The sequence below is a fragment of the Harpia harpyja genome, chromosome 11 (assembly GCF_026419915.1).
Source record: "Harpia harpyja isolate bHarHar1 chromosome 11, bHarHar1 primary haplotype, whole genome shotgun sequence".
Classification (NCBI taxonomy): Eukaryota; Metazoa; Chordata; class Aves; order Accipitriformes; family Accipitridae; genus Harpia; species Harpia harpyja.
This window is the reverse complement of record NC_068950.1, coordinates 44,002,230-44,029,202: the sequence shown is the minus strand read 5'-3', so window position 1 is coordinate 44,029,202 and position 26,973 is coordinate 44,002,230. Positions and strand designations below refer to the sequence as shown.

General features: G+C 45.3%; 1 protein-coding gene across 1 annotated transcript in view; it reads right to left on the bottom strand.

Annotated features, from left to right (window-relative positions):
• Nucleotides 1-12,242, bottom strand: part of PDE4B (phosphodiesterase 4B) — a 221,099-nt gene extending 208,857 nt beyond the window's left edge. Inside the window, exon 1 of the mRNA XM_052800444.1 lies at nt 12,050-12,242. The gene's annotated coding sequence lies outside the window, so the exon portion shown is untranslated. The remainder of the gene's footprint in view (nt 1-12,049) is intronic.
• Between the last annotated feature and the right edge of the window lie 14,731 nt (nt 12,243-26,973).

Here is a 26,973-nt window from a genome sequence, read left to right as displayed (position 1 = left end):
CCCTTGGCAGTGCCATGGGACGGGGAAGACAGACAAGTTTTCTCAGCCTGGCTGCACAAGGTGGGCAGGGAAGGACACTTGCCTGCTCCATTCATGCAGGGATGAAACAGCACTGACCTCCTGCCACCTCAAACCTGCACAGTGTTTAATTAATGTAGAAAGGCTCCAAACACCAAATTCCTTCCAATTCCGAAGGACAGTGGGACCCTGGCAGGCCACAAGATGACTGCCAGCTGTTTTGAGGGTGACGGGCTGGAAAAGACTGAAAAATCAGTAAGTCAAGATCTGTAGAGGGGCACTTGCACCATGTCAGAGTTCAGCATGGATTGCTGTATGCCCATTCAGGGGCAGACGTTAGCTGTTGGCTGTTTTCCTTCCTCCACAGCTTGGAGCAAGGGGAGCCACCACACTGCATCCTTCCCACAGGCAGAGGCTTCTCAGCATCCAGCTGAGTTAATCTGGCTTGGGAGATAGCCTGTGTATCCTTACAAATGACTGCAGGTCTCTGCGATAGAAGTTTTGGCAGGTACTCAGAGAGTTAATACATGAAAATTACAATACCACCTTATATACTTATTTTTGCAGAAATGTCTACTGTTTACTTAAAGAAAAAGAAGTCCTACTTAAAAGGGTGAAACCATAAGTATAGGGACAACTGGGTGCAATGGAGAATCTGAACTTCCTACAGCCTGAATGACGTGGGAATGAAGCATTCCCGCTACTTTCTCCATTTAGATTTATCCATTTTAGCTGTAGAGTGCAGAACTGAACTCATCTGCAGAACCATAGCCACACAGCGCTCAGGATAATTTTAACCCCACAGACATATGGAAAACACTCCTTTCACCCTCCTCTGCAGAAAAAGGAAAGATGATCTGAGCCTACAGACTTCTAACAGGGGAAAAAAAACCTTCTCCAGATATTTTAAATCAAAAAAATTCATGGAAACGATAACAATAATTGTTTATATTTACAGTGTAAAAACACGCACTGCATTTTAGTTACCAAGTGTGCAGTGATAAATACAAGAACACAGGGGAACAATTTTATGCTGCTTGCAATTTTTTTTTTCCAACGACTAATGTCTATGAATTTAATTACTCTGATTATAAAGTACAGCTGTTAGACACCTACAAGTACCTTTTAAAACCTATCATTGTAACCATACTTTAAAAAAAAAGTAATAATGAAAGTATATGTCTTAAGTAAAAAACAATATGAAACAGCTGTGTGCCACATGACTGCACTTCACAGCATTAATCCAGGTGCAGCTCGTTTGCTCCCAAAGGCACAATATTGATAATGAAAACCAAAATAGGTTTGGTTTCCTGAAAAGCATAAGCTTTCTTAAAGAAAAACCTGTTTTATACAACCACAAAGTAACTGGTACAAATGTAGAAAGAGAATAAATGTGCTCTGGATTAAAAGTGCTCTGGCACAGCGATGGGAGTGGTTACCAAATGCCTATGTATTTACCCTGAAGTACTGCAGATGGGACTGCCGTGGCTCTGGGAAGAAGCAGGTAGACCTTTAGATGGTTTTGTAACTATCGCTTGCATTTTCCCAAATCCACAGCTAATCTGCAGACTGGAAAGATCCCCTGCGCTGCTCAGTGCACTATAAGATATTGAACAGAAGTTCAACAGTGCTACAGGCAGCAGCAAACCACTGCCTTCAGAACCAGACATATACAGCCGCCTCCGTGCGGTCATCGCCCACTTGCCTTGCCATACCAATCCACTCTTTTTACCTGCCTGGGATACACCTCTTAAAAAATTGAAAAACATATCCAAAGCTCTGCAACTGCCCAGCCTACTCCATGCAAGTAAACTTTAAAAAGTTGAGCCTGGACCTGACAGCATTGCAGCTCTGATGTAGAGGCTTCCATTTCAGTTCACCATTTCCTTACTGGTTTTACATTGTTACACTGGAAAGCAAGTGCCTGTGCCTACCAATATGCAGGTCTTCGATCCACTAGACAGCCACAAGACCTACCAAATAAAGAAGCAATTAGGCATCTCTGCAGAGTAAAATGGAAAAAGCAATAACTACTCCAGGGATTGCACTATATTGCAGTCTAATCATATAGTGAATTATGGGGAGGCAGAAGGGCATTTTTTTCTTGGGAGCTGGTTGCAAATGCCTTCTCTGATGCATTCAACCCCAGCATAGAAAAGGAGTTTCCTAAAAGATGAGTGCTGCAGGAGGAACATTGCTACCACTACCCTAAGGTGAAGCAGAAGAGGAGCATGTGTGTTTCTGCTGGTGAAGAGGCATGTGGAAGCATAAGCCATTCCATGAAGAGGAGTTTGGAAGATGTTTCATGCTTGTTCCTTGTTTTATAAATAAAACAAGGCGCTCACAAAAAAAGTGCCGCTAACATCAATTCCTCCTGTTAATAAGAGCAACGAGCAAGCTCCACAACAGCAATACCTCAGGTCAAAGAAGAGAAGCAATATTTAATCTAGAAAAATCCAAAGATTTCTACTGATGTGCACAAAGTCAATAGGAGTTTGCTTAGGGCTAAGTTACTATTTTTTATCATAAAGCTTCTCTGTTTTTACATGTGTCCAAACAAATACCTTGTCTTTTGCTTAACAAGTACTTCCTAACTTTTACCACAAGTAACTGAATTGGGGAATTAATTCCATTACAACTGTTATATGACAGGAGTCTTACACCAGAACGGTACTAGTCTTGTAGAGAGTACTAATCTTGTAGACTAGTACTTGTACAAGATATTGTTTCCACTGATACTGGACGATTAAGAAACAAGCAAAGATCCTAAAGAATGTATCTTTCTCCTTCCTTCTAGTCAGCTACTTGCCTGTGACCTGATTATTTTTCCTTTTTTAAAAAATATGTTTTTCTGTGAGTATGCCAGTAGGCTCCAGAAGAAAACTAACCATTAGGTAAACAAGTATTTATTTTTATAGTTCTTAATGCCCGACTTCATTTGAACACTGCCTTGTTCTTGCCTTTCTGAGAAAAGGCATTTAAAGTCTTCAGTTTACATTTTAATTGATTAATCAGTGACCCACACACAGCTTGAAAAAAGAATGGTCCTGTGGCTCCTCCAAAAATTGGAGAAATGAATAAAAACGAATGAAAAATGTGAAAAAGCACACAGGCCCAATTCAGATAGAGAACAGGGGAAACATTGGACACATGGCAAGTAACGCATCAAACTTTTAACAGTATAGGCAGGGGATTTCAGGATACCAAACGTTATGTATATGTTAAAAGCAAAAGAAAAGCTCAGAATGGCAAAAGAAGATCACCAGCTTCATAAAAGTGCCAGGCTTCTAATCATCCTGCTTATCCAAGTATTTCTCTTTTGTTAATGGTTTTCATCCAAAGGTCTGTAAGTTACATATATACATAATTCATTAGGAAAGTGCAGTGAAGAGGGGTTATAGTAGAAATTTCTGAGTGAATTTTAGAAAGGAAATGCAAAACTGAGACAGAGAAAAGAAAGAAGAAAAAAAAAAACCAAAACACAGAACCAGCTGGGGTATATTGACGTCTCCCAACCCTGCATACCTCGGGGAAAAAAAGTGGGGAATGGTATCCTAAGAACTATTACAGCAGAATATTAATTATTATGATAGCAGACCATTTGCCCAGAGCTTCTTGATGATGTACCTCTTTTGGAGTTGTCTCAAGCAGGAATCTGTCACGAAACCCTCGGGGTTAGCAGGCAAGGACGCTGCTACACCCGATCAGACCCTCCAACTCTGGTTTTTTTGCACTGTACCTCACCACTAAGGCTCCCTGGAGAAGCCTCTGTAACTTTCAAGGATGACAATGCTGGGACAAGTTTCCTGCTCTCCTTTGAGGATCCCAAAAGATATATCCTAGATACCCTGAGAGTTTTCTCCAGAGGGAAGAGGAGCACTTCTGAAAGAAGCGGTGATCTGAATCCAAGCTCTCAAAATAACACTTAACATCCTGCTTCTAAACGTTCTTTGTCTCCCACCCAAGAACAGCTAGTGTTATTGTGAACTCGAAACACCACTAGCCATTCTCAGATGAAAAATGGAGAATCTTGTGCTATTTCAGTGACGATTTTCCAAGCTGATGCCTACAGCGATTGCAAATGTTATACATGGATGCCTTTTCTTCAGGTGGAATGACCAAAATAGGCAGTAGTGGGTTTAGCTCTCATACCACACACAGGCACTGTGAGATTTATGATTAGTATTCCTGAGCACACTGTGCATCCTAAGAATATGATTTTCTTTGAACAGAATCCCATCAAACAGAGCAGCTTCACCCTGAAGGTTTCCATATGTTTTATACTTATTTTCTTCTCAAGAGCTCTTGTGAGGTTGGATCATTTTCTGTTTCTTATTTGGGCTTGTAGTTTCAGAAATGGTTACTACTGAGGATTAATCATTTTGGATTCCTCTCTTCCTGAAGTTCCTGTTTTCACTATTTATAAGCACTCTTGAAAGTATCCCTGTTGCAAGGAGCTCCACTCCAGATTTAACTTTCACATTTAACAAGTGCTCTGGCAATTTCAGAAGATTTTTTTGGTACTGTTTATTCAAGTGGTATGCAGTCTATTACTTCCTCGAGCAATTACTGAATTACAAAGGCATGAATGAAACAAAAATCAAATGCAAGAATATTTTTCAATCTGAGTATAGTACCGTTCCTTCAGCCAATGCTCTGAAGTAATTTTTCACTTGGTGACCATCTTGCAGGCAGAAAGCATTCAATCCACATCAATCTGCATGACTCAAATGTTAAGCTTTGTTTAGCACCAAGAAGGTTAGAGAAGGTTCTCCCCCATCATGGGAAATTTCTCCCCTTTTTTCTTGACATTTCATAGTTTACTTCCCAAAACTGATTATTACACGTCAGTGAGAAAACACCACCACACCGACAACTCCCAGACTTCTCATATGCTGCAGACAGTCACTTTATTTGCATTAGTTTCCAGTAGGTACATTGTTTCTTGCGTGCGTCAGTGGCACCTGAGTTCACCCAGGACCCCAGGCAAAAACAAAAATACCATGATTATTTATTCTAGCAAAGGAAAGGGTCAACTTCTTGTTTACAAGTTTAGAAACACTGTTATAAAAGGAAAACATCTAAAAGTACACTGAGGAGAAAATCCTGGCATTAAGCTCTCACTCCAGCTATCTTTCACAGCTTCCCTGAGGTATCTTTGTCTGTAAAAAACACTTAACCACCTCAGTAGAATACTGTCTCCAAAACGTTGCCAACAGGTCAGGTTTCCTTCTGGGTTTAGGAGAGCAGAGATGACTTCTCTTCCAGACATGACTTACAAAGCCACCCTACGGCATCAGCTTATTCGCAGCTCCCCACTCTGCCATGCTTGCCCAGCTCTCTCTAGTCTTCAAGACCATACTGTTTCCTTGAATTTATTTTAGATGATGTCTTTCCCCTTTTCTCTCTTCCTATTTCTTTACTTGTAGAACAGAGCTTCTGCTCTGTGCGTTGTTTTACAAGATATGCCTTGAATACCTTGTGAAAAATCATTCTTTCATTGCAAACATCACACAAACAATACCTGTCCTAGTTCGTGCAAGTTGGCAAGTATTTGATAAAAAAGGTATTAGTACCTGCTGCTTGGTTACCCTTTTAGTCAACCTTTTATTACCTGTTATGTTTTAACTACAGTCATTTTAGTTCTGTGCTGCTCACTAACACTTCATGCTTGGAAGGCATACATTTTACCACCAACAGCCACTGTTCCCTGCAAAATCTGCTGCTTATAATCAGGTCAAAAGTAGGGTATTATCAGCCGTGCTGCAAATAATTGGAGAGCAGATGAGTACATATTAACTGTTTAGCAGCTAAGTCAGGTCAGTTTAATGTTCTCAACAGGCAACTGTTTGCAAATGAAGTGTATTTCAGCAAATGACATTCAAAGTATTTCTCAAAAATGTCATCTAATAGTTTGCATCCTCATGCTCCCATTGAAACATAGCCTAGACCTTCAACATAAGGCAAAATTGCTGAGGAGGTTTTCCATCCTCTTCTAGGCATCATTCACGGCACTCCAAGAAATAAAGAGAACATCAGTCACCTCAACTTCTCTGATGCATTGCAAAGGATCCTGGTGGCTTCCACTGCTTTTCTGCTATCAGAAACTAAGTCAGCATAAGATTAAGTACATCATACACTGAAATACTGGCATTTCATCAAATAACCTAGAGCCCACAGGAAAACAGACTGCTCTAAAATTTCTTGGTCAACCAACAGCAAAATCACAGAAGACTTCAATCACCTGAGAAAGAAAGGTCCTCTGAATTAACTAGTGTTTCAATTATAACAAGAAACTTAAAAAGACTCAGTCAGCTTAGTGCTTTCCTTTTCAGAGAATGGAATGCAACAAGTGGGGAAAATACCCCTGAAGAGTAGTAACAAGGATTAAAGTCTTCAATGATACAAAACTTCATGAAGCTTACAGCTCTTTTTGATCAAGTTCACCTTTCCTGTAAGTGCCCAGACAGGACATTCCTCTGGCTCTAGCTTCCCCAAGACAGACTCCACGGCCTGGTTTGAAGGAACCTCTGGTACAGGGCACTAAAGGGGCAGACACGCTGTTTAACATTGGATAGTGAACGTCCCACAGTGGTAGGGCTGCTCTAGCTAAACTTGTGATTCAGGTCTCTGAAAGGAACATCTATGTTTATTCCTAAGGCTAAAGCCAGCGAGGCAAGGGACAAATGGCTTGGTTTACTGTCAAGGAAGGGTCAGCATGGCTACACCAAGGGTAAGATGGAATCCTTCATGGAGTGAAGGCTCTACAAACCTTAGAGCTGACTCCACTTGCTGGGACAGGAAAGCAGTCTCTATATTGCTGCTTGCAAGGGTGACTGCCTACCAGGAAACATCTAAGCATAGCAAGTTTTAATGGAAACCTGGATCTTAACTCCAGCTCAGCAAGGCTGCTCATCTTCAGAGCCCATCAAAAGACATTTGCCTACTTGGCTCCAGCCACCACAGTTTAAGGACCGTAAGTCAGCACACAGTGTGTTAGCTGCTCTCATTTCCAAACCCAAGCTCAGAAACTCCACCCTAGCCCCACCTGTGGCTTTAACGGCCATCTAGTCAAGACTTATCCTTCAAGGCATGTCTCTCCATTAGTATCAGCTCTTATTGGTGTTACAGAAAGAAACAGTCATCAACTCACAGCTTGCCAATCCCTAACCCTAATGTTAGTCATACTACTACATGTAGCATTTCTACACATGGGGAAAAACACCTAAGCTCCTGACAGATCTCATTTCCAGTGGCTTTTTCTGCCACCGTTGCACCGAGCCCTCAGCTACTTCCACCCCACAGAATCTACTGTAACTTCACATAAGCCAACAGTAACTCCCTATCACCCACCCACGTCACCCTCAGCCCAAATGCCAGATCCAATCCAGCCTCATTTCACTGTCCCGCAGCCCATCATAAACCATTTGTTTGTGCTAGCACCAACTCTTACCCGTCTCTCACCTCTGTAACGATTTAACAGTAAAGATGTTCAGCCCATAAGGTACCAAGCTTTATAATTCTACCCCAAATAAGCTATCTTTTTTTCCTATATAAAATTACTCACTCTATACAATACCTTTGGTCTACACTGTCCCAATTCACAACCTACATTTTCAGTACCACCAAGATTGTCCTTACTTCTTCCAGGCCCTGAACCTGCACAGACCCCTCCAGATCCTACGTCTCTGTTTGTGATAGCCTGGTTTCATGGCTCCCCTACCAACAGTAAGCAATGCTGGTTGCCCTCATGGAAATGCATTATCTGTGTCCTACCCACACCTGATAACGCCTCCCCCCATAACGAGACATCTTCCCTTCCCTCTCTCTGCCCGCTGGCCACCTCTCAGCAGGTGAAAGGGAAGGCATAGGTTGAAGGAGGCAGTCAAATGCCACCACGTGCACAAAGCACTACCCAGCCCACGACATAGCTTTTGGTTCCACTTGCCTCCTCATTCCCCATTGGCAAAAATATATATAACACTCTTTGCTCAGCTTCCAAAGAGAAGAGAACATTCAGGAAAGAGAGATGGATGGAGGGGAGGAAAAAAAATCCCACAAACCACACACACAAAAAACCCACACAGACCGAAAGAAAAGGGAGGAGCAAAGACAACTACAGGGGAATTTTCTGGATCTTATTCCCCTGGCTTATTAATAAAGTGTATTGTTAAGTGCACAAACATGAGAAAGTGCCAAACTGAGAGTGCACATGTGCACTTACAGAATTACACTTTTTAAGCATCTGAATAGCCACAGATCTAATCCGTCATCATCCACTAATCTATTTTCTCATCACTGACGGTAACACCAGATGCTTCAACAGAAAGTGCAAGAAATCCCACTGTAGGCAGACGTAGAATAATCTGCTCTCCTAGAAAGTTTCCTCCAAGCCTTATTTCTCAGAGACTGGCTTAAGCTATAAAGGATAAACATTTACATCTTTTCTACAGCTCTCCAAAATTGTCTTTTTAGTATTTGCAAAGTTTTTCATACTTCTGGATACTTCTGTGATTTACAGAAATTATTTTGGATCTAGCCAAGTTCTGTGCTTCAAGAACACTCTGGCAAACAGTCCCTCAGTCTAATTATACATCTAGTGAAAAAAAAAAAAAAAAAAAAAAATTAACAGTCTTGAATGTTTCAATTTCCCTGCATGCCTACTTGTTCTTATATTGTATGACCAGGAGAAAGGTTCTTAACTTACCTTCTCTGTACCATTCATCATAGTCTCTAATATGTTAACCTGAATAAGGCATATACGCTTAAACTATTTGAGATGTAATGGCATGTAGGGCTTACAAACAGAACCAATAGCATTTGACACTCGCAGAATGGCACTAACAAGACAGAAACACGCCCTTCATGCATGTTTTTAGCAAGCAACGTGATACTATCGATTTGTTCTTTTTTTGTAAAAACAAGTTTTTAAAGCTGAAAATTAAACAAATTCATAACTAAAGAAATTCAGCGAAAACATTTTACCTAGAACAGCTAAATAACCATTCCTCTGCATTGCCTGAAACCAAAACATTGCAGCAGCAAGAATCTGAAAGTGAAGCTGACAAATTATTTTGATTCTCTAAACTAAGGGAAATACAGGGGGGAAAAAACCCAGAGCATGAGTAATAACACCAAAGTAATATCCTTTTGCTTTAGAAGCAATATTTAATGTATGTAGACACGCATTCATTTGCAATAGCCTTCAAGTTTAGGGGAGTTCCTTCACATCGTCATTTGTTCTATGCCTTTCTAATACTTTTTTTTCCATCTGCTAAGGCTGTATTTATCCTACTGCCACAATTATACAATTTCATTTATTAATGGAACTAGTGTAAAGACCTACGTGCTTTGTTTGCTGCATAACACGCATTTAATTTAAACAACAACGGTGTCTCGATGCACCGTTTTGTCACTATTTTTCTCAACGTGTAAGAACTACCCACATCTATACCAGGATAGCTTGTACCATGTGGATCACTCCAGGGCAGGGTTGTTTGGGTAAAACAAATCATCCCAATTGGCCCCACCTGTCAGCGCTTAAAATTGCCATTTTAGGAAGGATTTTACAAATCTATCCATGGCTATACATTTTAAATGCGGAGATTCAAGATAGTTGATTGCAATGACTTTTTAAACAAGACTACTGTTCAGAGAGACAATTAGTCCGCTAATTTGTTATAAACTTCCTGATAGAGAAGTCAGACTCTTGAGTAAGGATTTGAATGCTAAATAAGAGGAAGCCTCCATGTGAGGTGGAAAGAGCTGGGAAGTAAGTACAGGGGTGGCTGGGGAAGAATAGGAAGGTCTGGGACATAAAGCGGCAAGCGCTGGGCAAACAGAGGGGCTGGTGCGTGCCCGGAAAAGCCAGAGAAAGATGACAAACACAGCTGCATAAGTCTCTGTGGTACTTCAGAGCAGCAAGGGAGGAAGCAGCAGAAGGATCTAGTTATTACGTTCAGCATGGTCAGACCAACAGGTAGGGAAAACAGTTTGGACAGTGAGATTTTCACCAAAGATACAAAGGGCACATACCGGTGCAAAGAAGGAAACTGCAGTAACCAGAAGACACAAAGATCAATGAAGAGTTTTTGCAACCTAGCTAGGAAGAGGAGAGGCTGTATTTGCAGAAGGTAGCACCCTATTTTCTACCAGAAAATGGGAAAAGGGTCCTACCTACAAATATCAGAATAGCGTGGGATCAGGATTTGGTATACCACTTATCTCCATGATACAGAGTAGACTTTGCTTGAATTTTTGCATCTGAGTGCAAATTCAACCTGAATAGGTATTTGGAAGAAGCAGCCAAGGAGAAGGCTGAATCTTGTATTTTACTTCAGGTTCACATCTAAGCATTGCATTAAAAATGGTTTACTAGAATCTAAAATGTCCAAAGATGAGAACAAAGCAAGATATAGGTGTACCTGGAGTACCTGAGCAGGCACATGGAAACATATTAAAATAGATTAGATGACAAGAGAAACAGATAATCACAATGAATAATCTGCTGTATGCAGCCAGTATACTTAATAGTGTACTAGAAAAGCACTCTGTACTAAAGAGCTTTAGATTCTAGATGATTTATAAATCAGAGATTTGTTTACAATCTGGCCACCATCTCTGGAGCCAATAGTGAGGGACACAGAAAATGAGCGTCTCTCAAAGCGGTATAAAAAGTTCTCTGTTTCACTGGATTCTAAATGTGCAAATGCAATTATTCAACTTATTCACTGCTGCTTCCTCTAGACATCAGAATTTCAGAGGAAAAAAATAAAAAACAATGTGTGAATTCTGCTGTTAAGATAACTTACAAATCTATCAGGAATTCTCTCTTCAGTCTGGGTGACCTCTTGGGCTACTTCCCATTGCAACAGGTGCTGAGCACCACACAAAACAACCCCTTACCTCCATGGCTACGTTCCACACCGCGGGACCTACAGTAAATAGGTCGTTGCATATCAGAGCCGATTTATCACTCCTCAACCTTCACCCAAGGAGGTGAAAGGAGCACCCCTCTCTGCTCTCCTGCACGGCACCCCACGGGCTTGCAGGCAGCTGTTGCCTCAGAGCTGATGTGGAGCTATGCAGGGGAAACGCTCAACTTCCAGATCCTCTCTAAACTCACAACTCCCACCAGACACCGAACTGAGAAAAGGAGAACCAGAAAAAACAAACTGACTCAAACCACATGTTAGCGAACATGATGCATAGCTGTAAAGCCTAGAAGAGAAAATGTCACAGAGACATCGACGCTGGGAGGGCTGACCCGACAAGAGGTTACAAGGACCCAAGGCTGCAGATCACTCTGGAGGTACAGCCGATGTCTGACCCATTTCAGAGGTGGAGGGAGGCACGGCATCCCACAGCCGCTGGCACCATGCGGGGAGAGCATGACTCCTGGACACACGTTTAAAAGAAACGCGATGCCACGACAAGACAGCCTTAACAGGTCCAAAATAAAATGACTGATTCCAACAGAAATCTGGGAAAAAACGCAAGAAAATAATTTAAAGACCCAACAATTAAAAGTACGCCTTCCCTCTCTGGAAAACCGCAACCCGTTTGCTTTGCGTGTTGGTTGTGTTTTGCCTTTTTTTTTTTTTTTTTTTCGGTAAACTATCAGTTCTTAACGCCATGTGATTCAGTACGACAAAACTTAACGAAACCACCGAAACAACCCGCAAGCGACTAAGATGTTTTCCTCCCATCAAACCCCCCGCGCCCAGGCGGCGATGCCGCGCACCCCGACCGACCGACCGACCCACCGACCCCCGCGCACGTTAACAGGTCCCAGCCCTCCGGGACCCCGACGCCCCCCGCCACCGGGACCCCCGGCTAACGGAGCCCCGGGGGGAGTGCGGCGGCGGCGGCGGCAGCCTCTGCCCCGTCCCTCCTGCGCCGGGGGCTGACAGAAACCCGGCCCCGGGCGGCGGCCGGGGGAGGCGAGCGGCGGTGAGGCGCAGGCGGCAACCCGGCGCCGCTACCGACCCGACCCGGAGCGGCGGGCAGGGTATAACCGGGGAGCGCTTACCTTCGCCGGCAGCCCGGCTTCGTCTGCGGGGGTTCTGCCGCTTATCCCCGCGGCGGCGCAGGTTCCCAGTCCAAGCCCCGCTCGCCGCCGCCGTTCCTCAGCGCTCCATGGCTCCGCCGCTCTTCCCCAGCCGGCGCCGGCAATGGCAGCGGGGCGTGAGCGGGGAGCGGCGGCTTAAGGCGGCGGAGCTCTCGGGGCCACCACCTGCCAGGGCTGCGCCGGAGGCTGGGCTGGGGCTGAGCCGGGCCCCGTGCCGCTCCCCTCACCGAGCTGCCGGGAGGGAGCGACGCCTTCCCCCCGCCGTGGGCGCGGGGCGGGCTCGCCTCAGCGTCCCGCTTCCCGCCCGGGCGGCGTGAGGCGGCGGGGGGCGGCTAACGGCGGCGGGCCGGCCTTTGAGGCGGGTGGGAGCTGCGCAACGGCCGCTGTGAGAGGGACGGCAGGGCCGGAGGCGGGAACGACCCTCCGGAGCTGCCCTGCGCGGGAGCCCGGCCCCGGCACCGCCCGCCGCGGGAAGCCGTGAGGGTGTGAGCCCTCCTCCGGGACGGGCGGCCAGCGCTGAGGGGAACCGACCGCCTTCGGGCCCCGCCGGGCGGGTTTGGCCAAGGACCACGCTGAGGAAAGGTGAGTTTTGAGAGAAATTAGCCGGGAATGAAGCAGAAAGCCGATTTATCGTTGCCTCCCTAGGGGCAGGGCAGGAGGGGGAGCGGCCTCAGGAGGAGGTGCCTTAGGAAACACGGCCCTCAGCGCCCGGCGGGCTAAGGCGCGGAGCAGAGGACACCCCGGCGCGGCCGTGGCAGAGGAACCACCGGTCCCTTAGAGGGGCAACGGCAACGCGTCTCACCGCGGGCTGCTAAAGGCGGGGGCTGGCCCCACCACCCCCTTAACGCCAGTGACGGTAGGCATAACTCGTTTCGTATAGTTTCATTACGGGAGGAACTTCTGTTTGATCCTAACAGCGATGCGAGACCTTTTGGGTGTTTGATGTCGTTATCAAAGGCCAAGTATCCCGGAGTCATGATGTGAAGAACGGGGTTCGCGTTTTGAAAGAGGAAGTTTCTAGTCTGCAGGACCGAGGAGCAGTGTTTAAAAGGCTGAAAGAACCCACTCCGACTCCCAAAACCTCAGAACACAAAAATAAAATGTATTCATTATAAAACCTTTTGAATTAGGAGTTAAACTCACACTTTGTGGATGACACACAGACCCTTGATTTTTTTCCAGGGATTAATGACTACAGCCTCTGAAAACCGAACAGAAGGCTGCTGTGTTGTAATTCTTGCTCAAGTACCATCCCATAACCTCGTATCCCACAGACCCGCAGTACAGACCATACCAGACCTTGATAAACCAGTCTTTATGCAGTGCAGTGTAAAAGAACAATATTGAATGAAAGTTTTGTACCACACAATCATAAAGGAAAAAAGATTGTCTGTATAGCTATTCGGTTACGCTGTGGTAAAATGAAGAGTTAATAACTGCTTGATAGATTTCTATAATATACAGGAGTTGCTTTTTAGCATACACAAAATATAACAAATTGAACAAAAGTTCAATTCCGCCCCCCCCAAATAAGGGCAAATTTATTTCTGTGCATGTAGTGTAAAAAAAAGTGTAAAAGACTGCTAACAGTTATAATTCAAATCACGATTTTAGGTATATAAAGTATTTCCTTCATTACTTCATATTACAAACAAGGGTACAGAAGATAGGCAGCCTCCATGAATACATAATGCTGCAGTGCCAGAATTTTTAAAGCAACTGAAAAGCATTTCTGTAGAATGTTTTGCACCATTATAACTTATCCCCTCATCCTTTCCCTTGCCAGTAAAATACCACTCCCAACATTGACTAGCCTATCAAGTCTGAAGTACCAAAAAAGAAAGATTTGCACCACTATCTATCTTGAACAACTCTTCCCAATGTCATGGTTGGATGTGGAACTAAGGATGCTTTTGTTTCGTCACAGGAGCTGAACTTTGTTGTCTCACACAAAAGCAAGATGCCAGAGGCAGGGGCAACAGGGACTCCAGCTGAGTTTTGGCAGAAACAGGAGCTATCACCTTGCAGAGCAGCCAGGTAGGCTCTCGCCACTGTGACCACCTCCAGTTCGTGCGGAGGAAGGCCACTTGGTGCCACACTGCTTTACTAGGCGGCTGTCCAGGGATAGTTCACCCCGGTGCAAAGCAACAACGGCCAAAGCAGCCTGTGTGGCAGTGTGTGCAGGAGCCCTGCTTGAGACAGAGCTGTGAGCCTTTGCAAGCCCTCGTCAGGATGGCACTGTAGGTCTGAAAGTGCTGGGGTGGCTTACGGCCCCATATGCTGCCCCACATGGGTGGGCACGTACTGATCTGCACCAGTACACAGGCTTTCCCTGCCCCAAGCCTCACCCTTAGGCAGAGAACGCCTTCATTTTTGTCATGTGAAGGATGTGCTTTTGGGAAAGAATAAGGCACACAGGTCCCAATTGCCTCCAAAAGAGGCAAGCTAGACCAGCACCAGATCTAACCTGAACTTCTGTACTTTATAGGCCATCACATTTCATCAGTTTCCTCCTGCTCAGTATTGTGTATTTGACCAAATCTTACCTCCCAAAGACACCCAGCCTGGGCCAGAAGACGGGACAGAGAAGTCACCACTTAGCAGTCTGTTCCTCTGGTTGCTCACTGACAGCAATAAAATATGTACTTAACACTCTGATTTGAACTTGTCTGACTTCAGCTTTCAAACAGTGGTTCTTATGCCGTCCCCTGCTAAACCAAAAACTTACAGTATTTTACATGCTAATCAAGTCACTGCTTAATCCACTTTTTGATAAGCCAAGTAGATCAAACCATTTCGATAGCATGCAGGAGCAGTGAGTAGATACAAGGTGATTTCCGCCTCCCCCCTGCCCCATATGCTGCCTTGGTCAGAGAGTCATGTGTAAGAAATCTAGTCAAGAGTCTGGTGTGTGAGGGTGTTAAACTTTGTGAAACTCTACAGTGAGGTCAGGTTCAGCAACCCTTCCCTAGATTCTAGATTTAATCTCTGTGGTTTAGGTCCAGGCAAATCCTTGATTGCTGCATATGGAGTATTTAGGAGAGTTTTCTCTCATCTGTAAGCACAGAACATATGTAAGTTATGTCAGGACACAAAATTCTCAAATGGCTAAAAGAAACCTCTATCTTCTAGACTACAAGGCCAAGAAAAAGAAAGTCTTGCTCTTAGTTCCTCACAGCCTTCAGGCAGCACATACTATCTTGTAACTCCCTGGCAATAAGAAGTATCAGCAATCTTGATTCAGTCAACAATTCGTGAACACTGACAAAGTTCCAAAGCCTAATAAGAGACAGCAGAGCTTCACCCTGATAGGAGGGGGACCTGGTCATTACTGCTGCATGTTAGCTTGCAGCAGCAGACTCAACTGATCCTCGTCTCTTCACAGCTCTCTGGCTTTCTGACGTCCTATTGGAAACTCGAATACTGATAGCAAAGGCTGATACAGGGAGGATGGAATTAAGAAACTCCTTAGAGCTCACACTGTGATCGTATCGCAGGCTGTGTTATTCTTATCTTGCTCCGCTGAATCTGCCAAGTCAACTTCAAGAAGTCGCCTCTGGCATTAAGATATTCCACCGACCCTGAGAACTCATAGTCTGCACTACAACTGAATGCTGAAAGCTGCAAAGCTTACCGTTCTTACACTGCTGTACTAACTAGCATTTACCAAATGCCATTCATGAGCACAAATTTTTCATTATCAAGCAGCTGTAAACATCCCGAAGGACTTGATACCCATAAATCTGACTGATATCCTGCCAGCCTCGTGAAAAGGTTGTAAGTGACTTACACTGACCAATACTGTAAGATCGATGCCTTTATCATTCCCCACAGACATCTATTTAACTCTCAAACACACAGTAGTCGGGCAAATCCTGAAGATTCCCGCTTGTGGCACATCAGGTTATCCAGCTACTGTTCATGGCCAAACCTCCCCATTCCTGTGAGAGTCCACAGAGAAGCTGCCCAAAGGCCACCTCCAAGTGCATCTCTCTGAAGCTAACATTCACAGCTCAGCCCAAATTTAGGCCAAGGCATAGAGATGAAGCAGTTTTACTGGCAGCGATGAATTGGTCTCCTCCTCTCAGTAGGTAGGAGGGAGGCATCTGTTCTCATTCTCCAGAGTCACTTCATGCTTAAACTTTTAACCCTGGGATCCCACGGCCTTCCGTACAGGAATTGGCAGGATAATACACTACGAGGCTTTGAACGCTTTCTGAAGGGGGACATCTATTTCACAGTAATGGTACCGTGTTCCTCCACTGCTGGACCTTTCACTTACAAGGTCCCATATCAGTCAGTGGACAGACATCTGACAGTAAACACTCAAGTGCCAATGATGTAGAGATGATGCGCAAGTGGTCAGTTCAGGCAGTAAGTCGGGAGTGTTTCTAGATGCATTTGTTGACACTGAGCTCTCACCAGTCTGAGTAATGCTTTTCATCATCTCCAGGTGACTTCTTACCATTTCTGTCCCATTCTGGTGCATGACTTGAGCGCAATTCTTCATGCCTTCGTCACCTCTCAGTTGAAGTACAGCAATGTGATGCAGCTGGGAAGGAAGCTCACAGCACTTCTGAAACTCCAGCTAGCATACAGGACACTGCAGAACATCACCTCAGCAGCACCGGTAACCATCCTGGACTCAAGCTCCCTGTAAAACAAAAATCAAATGCAGGGTTCTCACCTTCCTAATCCTCTGTGCTGCAAGCCGACTCTAGCCAAAAGGTTGCCCAGTAGGATGAAGAGTTGCTGACACCTTCATTACTGCCAGTCAGTGGAGGGATGGTACGGCTTTGTGGCCAGAAAGTAGAACTGTCTCAGGATCAAATCTGAGGGTATGGAATGAACCAAGAACTAAATATCATTAATAAATGTGTCGCCAGTTATTGCTCCATGTGAAGTATATGTTTCTTGGGCTTTGCTTTCTCTACTATAAAAAAACAGAGCAATGTGTATGTAAAAGCGGATGGGGAAGAAGTCCCACTTACCAAAATAGGACGCTATTGCATCCATATTTTTTTTCCGGAGAAGACTGAGAGGAAAAAATAACCTGGCAGATGTTAGTCATTTTGCTTAATGCACTCAGATACTTTGGCGATAAATGTGGTAGGAGAGCTTGTACAGAAGAGAATAAATGCCTTCAGTGAGGTAGTGTCAACACAGTAAAAAGAAGATATGTTTCCTATTAAAATAGAAAGGGAGTAAAAGCAAATGTGTTTTGAATGCGGATGGCCGATATTAGCGATGCTAAAATAAGAGAAAGCGAAGGGGAACACAGCCCTTACTCCACTGCCAAAAGAAAAAGGACAATTGTTCTGTCTCTAAGGTGAAATTACTTCCCTCCCCAATCTCTCCTTTGCTGGTTAGCTAGTTGGGGTTGCACCATGAAGGACATCACGGGCAGAAAGGTTTCCCCGTTCCCGCAGTTCCTGTGCCCTCCACCGCTCCCCCAACAGGCAGCGCAGCCCCAGAACTTCCACTGAGAAGATAGTTCCTGTTTTATAGTCTTCTGCACAATCTTCTGGGTTTGTTCTTGGTTTATTCCCCCCCCCCTCCAAAATTCATCTTTCCAGAGAGGATCAGGAGAAGATTTCTTGGTACTGCAACACCAAGCAGAGAGGACAGCCAGTACCTCCCTCCACAATTGTCTTCTTTCCTCCATGCCCTCAGTTCCTCAAACCCAAATGGCTTTGTCATCTTCTCTCCTCTTCCATAAAGGTCTTGGTACCAGAAAAAGGAATTCAGGTGAAAACTGATGGGAGGCTGCAGACTGCTAGGAGATTAATAGGACAGTTTGGAAATAGGGGAAGGAAACAAATACCCTGAATACTGTAAGAGATCAATGAATTAATTCATTGGGCAGAATTAATGAATGTTTGCGCTCCCATCTCTGTCCTTCCACTGCAGCTGAAATAGCTCATATATATCAAATAGAGGGGAATTAAATGGGGTATAACAGATGCTGTCTGTGCCCCTGTGACCAGGCAATGAAATTCACCCTCCACATTTAATACCAGAAGTAGAAGTATTGTTGCTTTTGCTTTCAAGAGCTGAGACAAGACAGACTGAGCAAAGAGGGACAAGGTGCAGGGCAGGCACTCCGTCCTGGCTTAGCTTGCTTGTAGTATTACTAGAAACCTATTTGTGAGAAATGCATGAAACAGCTGTGCTGCGAAGGATGTGCTTCCTATCCCTTCACAAGTTCATTTGGGAGGCTGTTAATAAGTCTTTTCACTCTCATGAACAGATGAGAAGACTGCTATTGACTCCCAAATCATGCATGTTAAACAGATAAATACAGCAATCCAGGCACCCCCACCGCCCAACAGACTAGCTTCCCTAGAAAAGATCAACTAGCTTTGTGTATGAAAAGGGCAGTAACTTACTAAACCACTGAAGCTCATTCTATTAATTTTAAAATCTTCTAAAATGCAATGTAGTTTTTAAACATAGCCTACTTCTGTGCAGCCCTAAAGCAAAGCTGAGGATAGTATGCAACCACAGGAATGTCTCATTTATAAACCAGCATGCAGGTGTAGCTTGCAGCGGTCAGGATGTCAGGACATGGGAAGCAGTGGTGGCATGAAAGGTTTTATCACAGTGTAAAGCCAATGAGGGTAATTCCACAGATAATTTCGCCTTTTGAAATAAGTTTGAAAACCAAAATATTTTGGTTAAAGACAACAGCATTTCAGTGCAGAAGTAATGTTACAGCACTTCCTGGGATGTGAGGCTGAGACGGCTCAGACTCCCATTTTTCACTATAGACTGGGCTCTAAGAGGGAGGCTGGGCATCAGGGGAATTCTTAGCCCTGGAGTATCATCACAGACATTAGCTGGGAAGCACTGGATGTCCTGTAAAATATATGTAACAGAGCAGAAAAAATACCAGCAGGAAGGTGGATTATTTTGTGCCCTGTTTTGGAAAAGCTGGGTGTTCCCATCGATTCAGTTCAAGGTTCGACAGCTTTCGTAATAGGCCCAAAAGGCACCACCTTAACCCCTGCCCCAAGGGATCAGGTATTGGTTTTAGCCGGGAGGATGGGACAAGACTGTTTCTTTCAGGCAAAGCACTGAGAAAGGAAGAAGCTTACGTCACTTTGCTAGTGTGCTGTAGCTTCTCCGCAGCCTTGGTTCTGTACAGCGATCAGTACATGAACTTCACTCCTCTTCCTCCCCCTCAGCCACCCAGTATTAATTGACAAGACTGTCAGACACAGAGCTGATTCATTCGACCGGGCCTTTTATGAATATCTACATCCCTGAGAGGGTCAAAGTGGAAAGCGGTGGTCAGGGTCACAGCTGACACTTTCAGAGAAACCTGCTGGTGAATAATTCTAATCCTCACAGTGAGGACTCGCTGGCTGGCAGCCTAAAACCCAAGTGTTGATGCATCCAGCCCAGTTTATAAAACTGTAGGAGGGAGGGCTGGTCTGTTGGCTAGATGTTGATGAAATCTGTGAAAAAATAGCCGCTAACAGTATTTTTCAGCTCTTGTCTTGCATAACAGCTAAGGCTGGAAGGTCCTTGTATTTTATGAAGGAACCAGCTGAAGTTCTATCTAATAAACTGATCTGATCACAAGTAATACATGGTAACAGACATGAGAAATTAAGTCCTAACATTAAAGCTAGCATTCTTCATCTGTTGGGAAATGTTTGCTTATGTAAAGTACCAGTAATCCAGCCACTTAAACAAACATTAATACTTTACATGGAAAAGGAAAACAGGTTTACTTTGAAACAACTATTAAAGGCTCCACACTACCATGAAACACAGGTTTAAGATCATTTATCCTTAACAGATAGCTACAACCACAAATTTCAATGAAGTTTCAACCTGTTCTCTCAGTGGGCCTTTTTCTTCCCACATCAGTTGTGGAAATCCCAAGTGATGATTCTTGCACAACCAATTCTCCATAGAGGAAAATAATGCGTTTGCAAATTATACCTTAAACTTGTTCAGCTGTCAAAACCCAACTGGACACAGTCCTGGGCAGCCTGCCCTAGCTGACCCTGCTTTGAGCAGGGGGCTTGGACTAGACAATCTCCAGAGGTCCCTTCCCACCTCTGTTATTCCATGATTCTGTTCACGCAGCAGTACTTCTGGCAGGATATTTGCAAATCACCAACCCAAGCTCATCCAAATAATCTATTCTGCATACCATTTCCTTACAGCTGCTTAGGAGAAATCATTTTAAGTGATCTAAAAAAAAAAACCCAACCCAGCTATTGCATTTTATGAGATTTATGCCTGGTTTGTTCTAAGACGGACCTCACTACCTCACCATTCCCCCAGGCAGATTTCCAAGCCTCCATCTCGAGGTTCCAGGGGCAGTGGTGCTCTGGCTGGATCAGGTCCAACAACAGTAACTGGGGGAGACACATCCCAGTGATTGATGGGCAGGTCCGTGGCGATGAGACAGGCCAGAGGTGAAGCCAGCCCACAGGCTAGCATCAAGAGGGTCCGTGGCCACGTGCAGCTGTGTTGGAGCCACAGACAAAGTGCTCCTCCAGCACAGCCCGGGGGGGTCTGATGGCCCAGGGCTGAGCTTAAATAGAGCCCCTGGGCAGGGGCTGAGGGTGGAGGTCCCAGGTGAGGCTGGTCAGGGCCCTCCTTGCCACTTCTCACATGTGCCTGTGCCTTGCAAAGTCATTTGCTCTCTTTTGCCACCAGGAAAATGACAAAAGCCGCATTGGGGTCACTATCGTAAGCACGAGGCACGTACAGCAGTCTCATCCCATCTTTTGCACTGCTGCACATAATGAAATGGGCACTTCTGCCACAGACTTTGGCTTCCCTTTTCTGGTCTTGGTCTGCAAGTCTGAGCCTAGACAAATGGCTGTGAACTGGCCTGTGACACTTTGTCTCAGAAGCCCATAAGGTGTCTAGATGACAGGTCCCCTACCACTTCACCCTTCTTTCCTTCAGCTCTCGATGTGTTTTGATCAGCCCTGAAGAATGGATGGCTCCAAATTGCCTGTTAAGGGCTACAATTAGATTTGTACATTGCAGTGTATTTCCTGAGATAAATTCAGCAGCAGGATGAACACATCCCGTTATGCTGGCTGTTAGCGCTCCCATGCTTCTCGTCCCTTTTTCCAGTTGTTCATCTTGACTGATGACATCATTCCCCTTAGGAATCATAGTCTTTTGATGATTTGAGCCAACTGTCTGCTTTTCCTCTTCCAGGTCACTCTGTGTCGTAAACAGGGCACAGAACAGTTGTAGCTGTCTGCTGCAACGTGTGTCCTTTGGCTTGCTCAGTGCTGTATGCAGACTGCCAGCACCCATTACTATCACCCGACATTCTTTACAAGGTGTTTTTCTTTGCTGCTTTTCTGCAGCTCATCTCCAGCTTGGTCTGCAGTACAAGGTTTTGTCACCATTGCCTGTGCGCCCACGCATGCACACACAAATTCACAAATCCAGACTACAGCCCAGGTAAGCTACATCTCATGCACAAACATCTGAAGTCCTCAATAACCCACAGCCGCCGGCGGAAGGACTGTGTGGACACGCAGTGTTTGCACAGCGGTGTCAGCCGCTGTAGCCCAGCTTTCTTCTCCTGGGGGACTGCTCTGTGTCAGCGCAGTGAGCAAGCCTGAACAAGTGCTCCTGGTCTATCAGTAACGCTGGCTAAAGAAGACAGCTACACGATCTGTAGGGTTAATCTGGTAAATGCACAGGGAAATGATTTTTCTCCACGTAAGGAGGCTTACAAAGATAAGGTCTTATTTAGCTTTCTTGTTTGCATCTAGGTTTTTCAGTAGATTTAGAAAATCCTGTCCAAAAAATGCGTCTAATTCAGTGAGGGTGCAACTCCACTAACATGACCAATTTTACAAAACAATTAATTTACTAGGCTCAGCTAATTAACATCAGCTCCCTAAAAACACACCAAAGCAGTAGCCATTTAGACTTTAGACCCTAACCCTGTGATTTTTTGGAGTGTGAAAAAGGATCTCAAATTGGCAAGAAAAGTCCCACTGTCTTTCACACACTACATTTTGCCTACAAAAAACAGAGCAAATTTTTAAAACAACAAGAAAACCTTCTGTGTTTTAGCCTGACAATAACTGATCCAACAAAAAGAAGTTAGAAGAAAACAAGATCAAATAAACAACAGCTGTTTAGAGCAATGAATGTCAGGCATATCTCTGAGCACTTTAATGGCAGGCAAGACAAGATTGAGGGTGTGATCTGAGTCATGTATATTAACCTCCATTCTAATTATTTGTTTTGCTAACATACATGGCAGCAGTGGAAACATATGCTCTCTGAAGCCCCCCTGTATTTTGCCGTAGATTCGACAGCAGCAGAGTGGAGTGATAAATACCGGGCCAGCTGGTTTATGTCTGCTGGTGATGGAGTAAGCGGGATGGAGGGTTTTAGCAATGGATGCTGAAGATGCATGGTCAGCTTTGAAAATACGGGGCAAAATCTGTTCTTCCAAACCCATGCTATCCAAATCATCATCCAAGCAGATTTTTTCCTTCCTTTGCTGCAAAGAGCTCATTTCTTGCTGGCATTTGGCCCTTCTCGTCTGCCTCAGACACTGACACTAGCCGGGCCTGTGTTTCTGGGCGCTGCCACCACGTAATGGTTCTGGGCAGCACCGTGAAGGTGTCACAAAGCAGCACTTGCATTGAAATATGTCTTCAGATATGCTGAAGTTAGATTTCTGCAAAAGCTAGTGCAGTTTTAACCTTGCTAATGCAACAACGTAGGAGTGGCTGCTTCAGCTAGATAGCTCCAAGTGGTTTAGGGAGCAATCTATTAAAACCCCTGAAAGGAAATTGGATGTTAGTCATCATACAGTGATAAGGACAAGGCTCCTAATGCAACATCTATTTTCATATCCAACTGATCGGAAAAAGAGCAAAAGGGACTTGCAGTTACAAGAGAAGCAGCAAATAAAATTGTCTGCATTTTCAGAGTGCATTTCAAAATCCTGTGGATTGAAAACAAAAAGAAACCCAGCAAGCATCCTTCATATGCGATAGAGTTGTAGGACAAAATCTCTCTGTAGCCATCTTTCCTCCTGCACCAGCCAGAAGAAATTGTCAGGGCGTGCGGGACGGTGCGCAGGGCAGAAAGGGGGCTCAGGCCCGAGCCCCCCACGAGGGCAGAAAGTGGGTCCCAGAGCTGAGAAGCCAGTCGGTCCCCACTTGGTGAGGAGCAGCGGCCGTGCAGCTCTTCAGCTGGTGTTTTCGTGACCACGCAACTGAAAGCAGAGGGAAGGCAAGCTGTTCTAGCAAAACAGCATCAGGTCTCTGCAACTCGCTTCTGACATTAGGCAGGCAGAAGACTAAATAATTATTTCACTGCCAGGCTCTTCTGGCCCAGATCTTTAATCATCATTTGAAGCTTGAAATAAGTCTCTTGAGTGTTTCTTTCCAGCCCAAGTTCCAGCGCGCGCTGTGTCTCCTGCCCACCTATGTGTAAGTCTCCCACCACTGCCTTGCCAGCTTTGATTTGGGAGAATTAACGGTGAGTCTGCTCCTTGGTTTTCCCATCACATCCATTCTTCCTCACAAAGTGACACAACTGACAAGCCGTTGGTTTCAATATTGAAATGAGTTTCTCTGCTGAGAATCGGCTTTGTAAAACTGGCACCAGAAAGTTTTGTGTTTGTTATCTGTCCTTAATGCTGCGTGCAGATTTAAAGACACGAATGGATACTTTAAAAGTAATTTTCAGGGATAGGAAATGAGCTTCATTTGCATTCAGAAAGGACCCATCTAGGACTATGCAAAGAGGTGCTTTGCATTGCTGGTGGTAAGAAAGGCAAGACAAGATACTCTAATTACAGCTGAAATACAAACAGAGGTGTGCACTGCTGTGACCTTTATCATGCACAGGCTCCACACAGCCCAGAGACCTCGCCGTCTGCGGCTTTTCATCAACATTAAAAGCCCCCCCCAGGATCTCCTTTCCTCCATCGCTCTTCATCATTTGTTTTTCCATTCATTCCCTAACAGCAGGACACTGCGGTATTTCATAAGCCATCAAGGCAGATTTTCAGATCTCCTAGAGAGAGTTTCTCGGTGCCTTTCCCTGCTTTGCTGATGACAGCTCTTGCATAAGAAGCTCCTGATGGGTAGTAATTAATTAGAGCCTCACACAGACAATTCACTTTTCTTTTGTTTAGGATAATTAGTGAACAGAATGACACCTGCCAAAACCAAGCGGTTTTCCATCCACGAGGGTGCTGCGTATTTCCAGTTTGGCTCTTCTTGAAAGGAAATTATTTTTGCGGCTCCTTTTGGTCTTCCTGGGGCTGCGTGCCAGTAGCGCAGTGCTCCATTGTGAGAGCCACAATGCTGCCACCGAGTCTTTGTGAACGGCAGCATCTGGCCACTGGGTCAAGTGCTGAAATCTCAGTGGTTTATTGTTGCACGTCGGAAAAATCTGGATGCACACCAGGGCCTATGGATTCCATTCAAACCCTGACAAAATTAACTCCTGTTGCTTTCCCGGCAGAAGGAAGACTGGAGGAATGGGATCCTTCCCCTTACAGAAGTTCACACCAGAAACCTGCATTTTAATTACTTTTTCTGCAATAGAGAACACATAAACTGGAACATCCACAGCAAAATCACAGTCTGGGTAACTATTTGAAGCGTGTATTGCTCACTTCTGTATTTTTAGATCACCTCCTTCGACCCGCTGGCCGTGTTCTGAACGCAGCCCAGGGTGCTGGGGCACTTATTTGTCACAGGAGCACATGGCTGGCTCACGGCTGACTCTGTGCCCACCAGGACCCCCAGGTCCCTCTCTGCGGAGCTGCTTTCTAGCCAGTTGGCACCCATCCTGTACTGGTACTCGTGCTGGGGGGGGGTGACTCCTCCCCAGTGCAGGACTTTGCATTTTTCTTTGTTGAACTTCATGAGGTTCCCGTCGTTTCTCTAGCCCATCCAGGTGTGTCAGGCACTCCTCCATCCCTGAGTGCGCATTCGGTGAGACACCGGGTTGTACGACGGAGCTGCTGAGCTCTTGCAGAGAGAAACGGGGTCTCTCCTGCCCTGCGCAGATTTGGGGGCCGGTAGCTTAGCTCGTTGATGAGCTAAAGGCTCTTGGAGTGTCCTGTGAGGCTGGCAATTTTATTACATAAAAGTAGTTTTGTGTTATTATCATAAAACACTCACTGAGTCAGCACACTGAGATTTAACTGGACAGAACACATCTCCCTGGTAGCAGCAACAGAAAGTCAAACCCCGTGGCTCAGAGAGATGCAGGGATGCTCGGTGAGGCGGGAGGGATCTCCTCTGCCCCCGGCCAGCAGCGACCCATGAAAAACAGAGCAAGTGGGCGATAGTGGGGGTTTGGCCGGGGCAGCAGAGCGATGCAGGCACGCAGGGGATGTTTCTTCTCCACGTCCCAGCCACCAGCTCCCTCTGCGCAGACCGGTGTTGTGTACCGTGGGCTGGATCCTCTGCGGTGGGAGGCGAGGGTGAGGTGAGGCTTGGTGAACCACATTCCAGCAAAGAGGAATCGAGGAAATTAAGTGCAAATTCTGTGCAGAAAGGAGGTACGGAAATAGCTGTTCATACTCAGCAGCTTGGCCCCAGCTGGTACCCGCAGGTGAATTTGCCTAACTTGCCAGTGACTACTCGCTCCACCAAATTTCACCTGCAGGTCTTCTAAATATAAACTGCAGGAAGGAAGAAGATAGTGCATTTACAGAGATAGCACTCATTACACCTGTAAACGCAATACATCCTCCAAAGCCATTGTGCTCTGGCCATACCCTGTATCCCTTGTCAGTAGGCATAGCTTATGTTAGTGGTAGCGGTAGTTTACCACAGTAAAACTATAATAAAGTAGGATAATAAAACCAACCGTATTGCATAGAATATTATTACTCAAAATATTCAATTAACTATAAAAACACACTCCAGAAGTGCATCACACTGTATAATTTATTACAGACAACCTTACAAGTCTCCAAAAAGGAATACTACTCCCCCAGCACACATATTGGTTTTGATTGGTTTTTTTTGTTTTTTTTTTTTTTTACAGAGAGAGACACATAAAAGGAACATGTCCTGCATCCCCATCCCCATCTATGCACTGGCTACCTAGTTCAGAGCAGGTTCCCCGGGCGCTGGTCTGGGCGAGCGCAGCAGCAGGTGATGCAGAGGAAGGAGGTAGGTATGGATTTCAGTCCTTTCCAATGGAGGTGTCAGGGAAACAGTGGCTATAAAAGAAATACCTAAAGAGGTAATTTTACCTCTTCTGTATTTATTTAAACACAAAAAACCCACAACAAACTTGGCTATGTATTTCTTTGGAAAAAACCCCAACTTTCAATGGTCCCTCTTCCCCTCCAGCATCTAGCTGCAAATCCTGCTTGCATCACTGGACTTTTCCTTACCTGTCCAGAAATAAGTGATCCATTGACCCTCCACGCTTCCTGGGGCAGAGAGGTGCAACCCAGGCTGGTCACACCTGGCACGTCCCCCCAGGTTCTGTGGCACCCACAGGGACGAGACAGTTCCCGGTGGGCAGAGCCCACGTGCACAGCGGGACTTTGCAGCGCAGAGCAGGTGAGCGCGCAGGGCGCAGAAACGCCCTGTAAAGTAAAATAATTCAGGGGCTCCTTCCCCACGCCGGGCAGCAGCCATGCAGGTGGCAGTGGCTCCTCAGGTGAAGGCGTGAGCGGGGAAGGGGAGATGGGGACAACCTGGCTCCCATGGGACTCGGTGACTTTTCAGGGCGCTCGAGGGCTTCGTATTGCCATTTCTGTCCCAAATCGGCCTGAACTCTGTGACTGTGGGGCGAGGGAGCTGCTCACTGCGATGCCTTTGCAGCTTGCTCAAAATAACACAGACACCTTGCAGTGTCTCATCACAGAATATTTCACTCAAAGGAGGGAG